Source organism: Macrobrachium nipponense, chromosome 28 (genome assembly GCF_015104395.2).
Source record: "Macrobrachium nipponense isolate FS-2020 chromosome 28, ASM1510439v2, whole genome shotgun sequence".
NCBI lineage: Eukaryota > Metazoa > Arthropoda > Malacostraca > Decapoda > Palaemonidae > Macrobrachium > Macrobrachium nipponense.
Genome location: NC_087217.1, coordinates 18,973,384 through 18,984,338, shown reverse-complemented (window position 1 = coordinate 18,984,338; position 10,955 = coordinate 18,973,384). Strand labels below are relative to the sequence as shown.

At 38.3% G+C, this 10,955-nt stretch overlaps 1 long non-coding RNA gene across 1 annotated transcript in view; it reads right to left on the bottom strand.

Annotated features, from left to right (window-relative positions):
- LOC135201291 (uncharacterized) overlaps positions 1-10,724 on the bottom strand; it is a 303,738-nt gene extending 293,014 nt beyond the window's left edge. Inside the window, exon 1 of the long non-coding RNA XR_010311475.1 lies at positions 10,409-10,724. This is a non-coding gene — a long non-coding RNA (uncharacterized LOC135201291). The remainder of the gene's footprint in view (positions 1-10,408) is intronic.
- Between the last annotated feature and the right edge of the window lie 231 nt (positions 10,725-10,955).

The window sequence follows — 10,955 nt, the reverse complement described above, 5'->3', positions numbered from 1 at the left end:
GTCTTTACCTACAATTTCGTGATTTCGTTAAATGAGCTTATCTGAAATTAAAAATACCATATTCATTTTTGCTGCAACTACAGATCATTCATATTTCAAGGACGGCACCTTTACTTTCAATTTCATGTTTATTAAAGGAGCGTATTTGAAAATAAAAATATAATCATTTTATGTTTTTGTGGAAACTGCACAGCATTCATATTTCAAGGATGACGCCTTTAATATCAATTTCGTTTTTTTGTTCAACGATCGTAATTTCATCACAGAAGCGCTAAATGAAAACTATGACTTCACAATTCATTCGTAATGTAGCCTCCTTCCTTTTCCCTTTAAATGCTAACTCTCTCAAATACAGATTTTTTTCTGAATGAAACGGTAGTTGGATTTTTGTATCAGTGGACTTTCAATGATTTTGGTAGCTAACCAAAAAATGAAAACATACCCTATTTAACATTGAAATTGGTTTCATATATGACAAACCCTTGGCAATTCCGAAAACCCACATAAAATGGAATTGTGCAAAGCTAACGAAGTCCTTTTATGCTTCGTCAAATGCCACTGATGACATACCACCATATAAATTACCTACGGACTGTTTCAGATATAATAAATACATTAATGTATCAATCAACTTCAGCACCGATTTTCCAGATACAATAATTAACTCTTAACATGGAGTTTCACGAAAGAATATAATTTAAAAGTTAACAAAACTAGATAAGAATGGTAGACTTGAAGGAGCTATGATACAAGGACTGATCATTTATAGTTTCCCGATATGGATAACATCTCCCAAACTGAAATTTGAGTACTTAACTAACGTAATTATCACAAACTATTGTTAAAAATAAATAAATAAATAAATATATAAAAGGAGATTTCTCAGGCATCGCTTTCCTGATATACCCAAGTAGCCTATAGGTGAAAGAACCATTGTTGATTCGCATTTCATTAATATGCGCTAAAAGAAATATGAATTAGCATTTCATTAATATGCACGAAAAGAAATATGAAGATTTGATTTAAAGTACACTCGAAAATAGGTTATGCAAAGTATAACCAAGATTAACCATGGATAATACGATGCAAAATTATTTGGGTATTGAAGAAAGGATAATAGCGCGTTGTATGAATACAAAGAAGACTCGTGCGTTGAATTTTTATCACGAGGAAAGAAAATTATTCCTAATTTGCTACAATAATAACACTGAATTCACCATAATGTAAAATATACCTTTGTCAAGTGCATGTATTTATTTCAAGTGGATAAACAAAGCAAGGCAAAATCAGATAACAGAAACGTAAAAGGGAATAACCTAACACAAGATAAACAAACTATGAGTACCTGGCATCACAGAGAGAGAGAGAGAGAGAGAGAGAGAGAGAGAGAGAGAGAGAGAGAGAGAGAGAATGGTAAAACCGCACTCATAAAGGGAGGCATTTATCTTAATGAAAAATGTAAACACTACACAACGGAGCGCTTTCGTCGAAACGGCTCTGTCTATAATTATAGTAGCTGCTCAATGGAAAGGTTTTAAAAGCGCACAGAAGTGAATGGGGGGGAGTTTGGGTGGTTGACCGAGGAGGGAGGGTTCCAGCACGTGGCTAGGGGTTATTGGGGTGTTTGCTATGAGGATTACATATGGGATTATATGAAGGATTACATCAAGAACAGAAAAGGGATTTTTAGACAGTCACGTGAACTCCTTGTCTCAATAGTGTTTGGCGTGAGTAATGCCCCGTGATGAGTAGATGTGGGAAAGAGGGGGAACTGATTAGGATATGAGGAGGAGGATCGTACAATAAATATGAGAGAGAGAGAGAGAGAGAGAGAGAGAGAGAGAGAGAGAGAGAGAGAGAGAGAGAATGTTTACACAAAAGATTATTTATATATAAAAAGGAGTAGGAGGAGAATTTATCTATATGCCAGATTTGCATTTTATCAAAAGACATTTTATCTATATGTGAGATTTGCATTTCTGTATAAAAAAAATTGCATATGGGAGAGTAATCGTTCTTGAAAAAAGAAAAGGGACATATAAATTTAATTTTCTCATGTCATTTCGATGTCGAATAACTGAGGGGAACACTAAAGACAGATATATCACGACATAAAACAGAAACTGAAAAGTGAAAACTGGTTCAATTTCTTATGCTTAATAAGAGCATAATATATATATGCGTGTGAGCGCGCGCGCAGTACAAGTACACAATTAGAAACATCCATAGGCCAGGACCCACTAGATGGGTCCTACTATAATCATAACATAAAACAAAAATTCCCGATTCCAATGAAGAACGCGACCCTCCCATAGCTTGCATCTCTTTTTGAAGTCGAAAACAATTTATAAACCAATTAAGCATCCAACAATCCCCGGCATCAACAGATCACCGCTCTAAAAAAAAAAAAAAAAAAAAAAAAAAAAAAAAAAAAAAAAAAAAAAAAACTATCGATAAAAAAAAGATAAGATAAAGAATAAAAACGAAGCGAAAATGAGCGACGGCCACAAGCCATCATCCGTCAAGAGCAGACTATAGATGACGGAACTTTATCGCGATCAAAACAATGAAGGCAACAGACGACAGAGCGAGCTCTCGGCCCGAATCAAAACAATGGAGCATCGGGGAGAGGTGGGGGGGATTCGGAGGGGTGCGGGACGCAGGGATGGCGTCTGGCGCTGATCGCTCTTCACATCTCTCACTGAAACATGTAATTTGAACCCAATAATAACCCACCTGCGTCTGATAGATTAATTTATAGGAGCGGCCAGGACCAGAGAGTCACGTCACCACGGGGATTTCGGAGGGAGGGTAGACACTGGCAAACGTGGGACCAACGCACAAACAAACGTACAAAGGTTTTGTTATGGTATACAGTAGACCGAAAGCTCGACCTAAACTGCAATATGAAAAGTTTAGCTCTGGCTGCTGGCGTCGGGTTAATGAATATAGCAAGGTTATGTTTATTCTGTATGCAACTACATTGTTTGTGAGAGAGAGAGAGAGAGAGAGAGAGAGAGAGAGATTTTAGTCCAAGAGCCAAATAGGCGGGAAAACTAGTGATCTTTTATATAGCCCAAGCTCAAAGTAAGTGATAGGCCTATATCTCGAATAGAGGTGATAAGATCCAGCAAAAACAGTAGCATGGAAGCAAGTCCAAAGGTAGGCAGTGGAAGGGAAGAAAGTGACATAACCCTTGAAATCCGAAGATTACTACAAATTTCCGGGGTGAATGCGCCAAGGTTTGGCAACTAACCGGTGTTACGAAACCTCCTGGTAAGAAGAAGAACGACCGTCTGGAACTCACTGGAACTGTGACCCAATGAAGCACCAACACATCTTTCTTACTAAATTATTTTAAAAAGAGTTTAACATATATTTGGTTTTTCCTGAAGGCTAGATTGGTACTGCGGACAGATAATCAATTTGCATGATTATAATAGTACGATGGACAGTTAATCAATTTGCATAATTATAATAGTACGATAAATTAATAGAAACGGTAAGAGATTATGGAAACCCCTATTGCCTTCTCCCAAAACTAACGTGTTGAACGCTAGAACTTGAGGAGTTTCTTACACTGTACACTGGGGGAGGAATGATTTAAGTCTATGTCTCCGCCAAGAACGTGTTTTTTAACTGTGAAATTCGCTCACGTCCACTATCGCAGTACAGCATTGGTCATGCGGTCCGTTCTGCATGAATCATTATTCCGAGCATTATCCTGTTTTACAGTGACACAAAAGGAGAGAAGAAGAACGGCATTACACTAATTCGAAATAACGACAAAAGACTGCGGGTGGTAAATTTGTAGCAGACAGCTGAGAGAATCTTTGGTGCATTGAAGCTCCTAATGAAGAGGTAAAATTACTGATAATGGAATCATGCATTTATCAAAATGAAACTTGAAGCAGCCTATTTAAGTAGCAAATTACTCTACGCCCGAACAAATGAAATAGTAAGCTTGATAATGTTTCTTAAATTGTTTACTATTAGTTTTCGTCATATCAAGTGCATGAAGAGGTCTCTCGGGTTATCATGGGTATAGCTTTTCATGACACTTATCAAGTACTCATGTATGTGTAAATATTTATAGTAAAAAGTAATTTGAAGACAATACATGCATTCCTTCCACTACTTGTACTTAATGTGCTAATCCACGAGTTCAAAAAAAAAAGGGGGAAAAGGGGGGGGGGGGGGGGAAAAAAAAAAAAAAAAAAAACCCCACAAAAAAAAAAAAAGTTTCCGAGGCAGGTTGTGCCGATATAAAGAAATTGATCAAAAGCGGGAGTTGGTACCGTGTATTTTAAACCTTACTGCGTGTCAGACAACAGATTAATGGCCAATAACCATGTCCGGTAAAACGCTATATCCTTCCACTTCTTGACTTGTAACAAATTCGGTCTTTATATTACTTAAGCAACATGAAATTGTATGGGAAAAAACCTAGCGATCACTACGAAAACAATGCGCTAATCGTCATTCTTCGGTAAGAACTAATGGAATTCTATTTGAGCTTAAAAAGAGCCAAAGCTTAGAAATTTGTCCGACTTGGTCAAATCTCTCTCCAATTTTCCAAATATATATTTCAGTTAAAACTCTTATTCTATAGATACTTCGCGAACCAGATTGCTTTATTTTGGACCTTAGGACTATTGCTCACGTATTTTCAAGCGGAGAATTGGTGGGGGGCGGGGGGTGTAGACGAGATTTCTTTCCATCGCTCTTTTTTTTTTTTTATCGGTGGAACTGAAACTAATACAAAATCCTTTGACCAAAGTATTATATACACCTATATATATATACATTAATAAACATCTTTAATGCCCGCGGGGTTAGTACCAAACAAGTCGTCCCACTGAGATTCCGCCGTGTTTAGTACTAGCACCTCGGTGGTGACGCGTAGGTGGACACGTACCGGGTTAATACCGTTTATAGCTAGGTATATAAATCGAGAGGTCTAAGATTTGAACTCGATCAGGCGAAAAGTATTTGCACTTGGGTAGCAACAATGGTAGAGGAAGACGTGGCTAGAGACCTCATCCCGCAAACCTCCTAAAACCAAAAGTTATCATCGTCTACTAGTTTTGCCATCCTCAATTTTATGTACATGCTAGTAGGCATGGGACACTGTGCTCCATTGTTGTAACATTCATTGACAGTATGAAAAATAAGGACCACAGGTTGTTCAGATGGTGTCTGACCTTACAGCCTCGTTGTATTGTTTGTTTGTATGTGTTTTTACGTTGCATGGAACCAGTGGTTATTCAGCAACGGGACCAACGGCTTTACGTGACTTCCGAACCACGTCGAGAGTGAACTTCTATCACCAGAAATACACATCTCTCACTCCTCAATGGAATGGCCGAGAATCGAGCCCGCGACCACCGAGGTGAGAAGCAAACACCAAACCAACCACGCCACTGAGCCTCGTTGTATAGCAAGTTACAGGAAGGCAAAAGGCCATAGCAGATTAATTACCTAGACTCACCATATACATTTGATGTATTTAGCTTTAAATTAATTTGTCGCTGTCTTGTTTCCGTTATTTATATCGCTTACGGTATGTTAAGAAGTTTAATATTTAAGGGTATCTTCCAATGTATTTGTGTATGTCGTAAATTACGACATCTGAAAACTTAGCAATATTCCAGGGAGTACGGTTCCTCGCTGGACGATTGGTTTTCGCGCTCGGCTGCCAATCCGGTGGTCCGAAGTTCGATTCCCGGCTCTGCCAACGCGGAATCAGAGGAATTTATCTCTGGTGATAGAAATTAATTTCTCGATTATAGTGTGGTTCGGATCCCACAATAAGCTGTAGGTCCCGTTGCTAGGTGACCAATTGGTTCCTAGCCACGTAAAAATATCTAATCCTTAGTACCAGCCCTAGGAGAGCTGTTAATCAGCTCAGTGGTCTGGTAAAACTAAGATATACTTAACTTTTTCCAGGGAGTATGGAAATTGGTCTTGGATATCGGGTAACGTAAAACTTTTTGTTTAGACCACGACCCACTAAGACGGGTCGGCCAGACAATGACGCATCCTTCTTCATCTTTGCATTGATAGTTTCAGTTAATGGTAGTCTACCAGTAACCTAATTATTTATTAGTGTCGGTTATCCTGCCTGCGATGAGCCCACATGACTTCATTGTCTGGCTGACATGTCTTAGTGGGTCGTGTTTTGGGGAAGATTTGAAAGCACTAGGTGACTCCGCATGAAGTATACAATATGGAAGAGGCAGATTGGTGGGATCAGGTGTTACGTTGCTTCCTTCGGTATTCTAGTTGCTAAATACTATCCAGTCATTTTTTTCTATTTTCTTTAAATTTATTATTGTGGTGATGTTACGGAGGTTGAAAATCACATGGTACTGTAAATGCTTCCTCTAGACCAAATTTAGGGCAAGGCGTAAGGTTATATACATTTCCCATTTAGTACAATTTGTAATGCATTTTCGAAATCCTGTTTTGTGAATTGTTATAGAAGTGTCTATTTCAAACATAGAGCGCCTATCTTCGGTACAGTTTATATAATCTTATAATTTTCTTTTATATGCAACCTAACCCTTTGAAAACTCTATATATATTAGTATATTATTAATATAATAAATATATATATATATATTCAATTCAAAAGCTACCAAATGTCCTTTAAATAATGGTAAAATTCAAGCCTTTACCTCCAAATGAATGTATTTTCAATTTAATAATGTAACCGAAGGGAATTTTTTCTTGATAATTTAATTTCGTTCCCTTCCCCAAATGGGAATCGAACCAACCGTTTTTCCAAGTGACCCGGGGACGAAATCAGACAGTCAGGTGACGCAGGGCTTATCCCAATCAGGGGGGGCCAACAGAAAGACGCTTATTAAGTTCAATAAAAAATTCCCCGATTCTGACCTTACAATCTCCCCCTCGGAATCTTGGGCGCATTTCGGTAAGGTTAAAGAATCGAATTATGAAACCCGTCTATTAATAACCAAATGTTGGCCAATTCGAGCGTTTTGACAGCACGTAAAGGCCCTTTTGTTAATTGAATAATTAATCACATCGAACCGTGGATCCAATTTATATATCAATTCAGGCTTACAAATGTCTTTAAATATCTAATCACCTTTAAACCTGCCCAACTGATAATTATTTTCCATAAAAAATATGGGTACCGAAGGGGGAATTTTTTTAATTGATAATATTTGCGTGCCCCACCATGGGATCGAAACACCCGTCCAAGTGGAACGGGGGTTTACGGAAAATCCAAGGACATCCCAGGTGGACGCTATCCAATCAGCCACCAGGGGAGACGCTTTATAAAGTTCATATCGACATTCGACCTTAACAAATTCACCTCCGAAAAATCCTGGCGCCTTTCGTAATTTAGAATCGAATTGACACCCCCCGTCTAACATGGGTTGGCCAATTTTCGAGCCGTTTGAACAGGCAGTTAGCCTTTTTGTTATGAATAATTATCACATGAAACCGTGATCCATTTAATATATCAATTGAAGCTTACGAAGAAATGTCCTTTAATATCTTGTTGGACTTTGCCTCCCAAATTGATATTTTCAATATATGTACCCGAAGGAGGATTTTTAATGATATAATTTCGTCCGCCCATGGGAATTTCGGAACGCACCGTTCCAAGTGGACCGGGGAACGAATCAGGAGGAGGAGGACAGGTCAGGTTGACGCTATCCAATCAGGGGCCAACGGAAACGCTTATAAGTTCATTCGATTCTGAACCTAAAACAAAATTCCCCTTCGATCTGGGCGCTTTTTCGTAATTAGAATCGAAATATTGAAACCCCGTCTACCATTTGGGTTGGCCAATTCGAAAGCGTTTTGAATTTTAGCACGTAGCCTGTCAAACTGGATTTCGTTTTCCCGTCCACTTGGACGTTGGTTCGAAATTCCCAATGGGGGGACGGAAATTAATTAATCAATTAAAAATTCCCCTTCGGTAGGCATTCATGAAATTTATATCATTTGGGAGGTAAAGTGAATTTAATTATTCGGACATTTGTAAAGCTTGAAAATTGATTTTCTATAATGGATTCACGGTCGATGTGAATTAAATTCTTCATAAACAAAAAGGTAACCGTTTGCTGTAACCGCCTCGAATTTGGCCAACATGGGTAGACGGGGTTTCATATCGATTTCCTAATTACCGGAAAGCCGTCCCAGATCGAGGGTGGAATTTTTGATTTAAGGTCAAGGTTTCTAAATCGATTAATGAACTTATAAGCGGTCTCTCTGTTTGGCTGATTGGATAGGCGTCACTTTGACTGTCCTGAATTTTCGGGTCCCCGTCCACTTAGGAACCGGTGGTTCGATCCTCAAAGGTGGGGGGAGACGAAATTATTATCAATTAAAAATTCCCCTTCGGACATATATTGAAAAACATATATGAAAAGGTAAAGTGATTTAGATTTGGGACTTTGTGCTTTAAAAATTGATATATAATTGGATCCGGTTCGATGTGATTAATTCATAACGAAAAGGCTACGTGCTGTCAACTCGATTTGCCAACATGGTAGACGGGTTCAACGATTCTAATTACGAAATCGCCCAGTATGAAAGGGGGGATGTTTGAAGGTCAGAATCGATTTATGAACGTATAAGGCGTCTCTGTTGGCTGAGGATAGCGTCACTGACTGTCCTTATTTCGTTCCCCGTCCACTTGGACGGGGTCGATCCCATGGGGGAGAAATTATTAGGTCATAAAAAATTCCCCTTCGGGTACATATATATATCTTTGGGAGGTAAAGTGAATTTAGATATTAAGGACCTTTTGTAGCTTGAATTGTATATCCATGATTCACGGTTCGATGTATAATTATTCATATATATATATATATGATATAATATAATATATATATATATATATATATATATATATGATTCTCCGGATCAGCCCTCCTCTATTCACTAAAATGAGTCCCAAGATCGTTCCCATGGGAAAAAGCAATTTCCTAAAAGCTAGAAAGTCTCACGGGTGACCTGAACAATGAATTAAACGCTATGTTTTCCGATGCTTGCTTCTCGTCACTGGCCAAAGATTCCGACACTGAGATCAGCACTTACTACCTATCTTTCGCGACCACCCACCCATTCCGAAACGAAAAGTTCACACACACACACACACACCACACACATATATATATATATATATATATATATATTATATATATATATATATATACATACGTATATATACACGTATATGAGTATATATGAAACGGAACGGAAAAACTGTTTATGTAGCACGTACGGCGCAGTTCATGCTACTAACTGGTTCATGGAATAACGTGACGGAGAATGTTGACTTGTCTAAAAATAATCCTTATACCAGAAAACGGTTTACAGGAGAGAGAGAGAGAGAGAGAGAGAGAGAGAGAGAGAGAGAGAGAGAGAGAGAGAGAGAGAGTTAGCTTTCATAATTTTAACAAATTTTTTACTATACCAGCCTCAGACCAAACGCAATGTAATTAGTTTTCCGTAATGTGAAAACAGCATTAACAAGGAGCTTTTTGTTTCTGCGTAGGCTATTCATGCAACTGAACAACTGAACTCTGTCCATAACCATCTTCACAGCACGTTAGACCTATGATTGCCACAGTTTGCAAACACGAGCTACGTGTCAAAATTTTTGTAGTATACCGAAAAATAAGCAAATATATACCGTATGATAAATTCCTGTTGGTCACTTGTAGCATAGCGAGAACGAGAAGTTAGGTCTAGGCCTATATCCTATTTGGTTACTCAGCTACCTTGAACGGCTTATTTTTTTATGAACGTAAAGTAGGTGAAAATTAATTATCTGGCGTAGTCTACGCGAGTACTCTAAAAAAAATCACGATAGTATTCACACTGAAGTTCAAATGTCATTAATTCACGTAGGGTATGCAAAGAGAGGAGCACGGTGGGATCAACCGTCACACAAGACGGTTTGACATTGGACCGGGGTTCAGCTCTACTATAACAGAGCTTTTAAATGACCAATACTGCAAGTGACTCACGGGTAAAACAACCAAATAAGGAGATACATTTATATAACTCACAGAAAAATCGGTTTTAGTACGTCAACGAAGAGTAACATTCTAGGTCTATACGCTACACTGACCCCAAAGGATAAACTCACGTAGGCTCTTGCACTATTAGACAAAATATGAGACCAATATTCAAATCTGTTAGTTATTAACTTAAAAATGATCAATACCGTACATTGATAACACGAAAATAAAAAAAATAAATGAGGTTCAGCTTCGGTTACGTGCAGTACGTCAGCCAGTATACGAGTCTTGGCTTTACAGAGCCACCACAGGTTTAGCCTAGTAACATTTTTGGCCAATACTACCGACCTGTTTAAGTAATTTAAAAAAAACAACAACATGAAATTGGATCTAATTACCTTTATTATCTGGATGCCAAATCTAACTGAGATTTGTTTTTGTCGTCACTGCAAAGGGTTTTTTTTTTTTTTTTTAGTGTGAGCTACAACACAAGTTCTGGGGTGCAAGTGACCACATATACACAGTACGGAAAGTATGATGACTTCCTTAGTATATCTCTTCATATGCGCGAAAACTGTAGTATTCTTGCTGAAACTGCATCTGGAAGACATCTCGTCTAAATATTCACCTCGTGTAGCCGGATGAATGCTCTCCTTCCACTTAGGGAGGTTCCCTTCCCCCGGGAGCGGTTGACAACTGTCCTACATGCACTGATGATAAGCACTGACTGAGTGACATTTCACTTCCAAGTTCCCTCCCACCTATATATCGTTTGAAACGTTGGATGTTTCCAGAGGCGGTTATTTCACATTCCAAGTGTGAATGGCTCATTGCCTCATTATGAAGTGAATTTGCGGATATATGATATGCTATAATATACTGCTTTTGTCGCGTTTCAAGTACTATATGGATATGAATGTAAATGAGAATAGATATAAAAGAGTG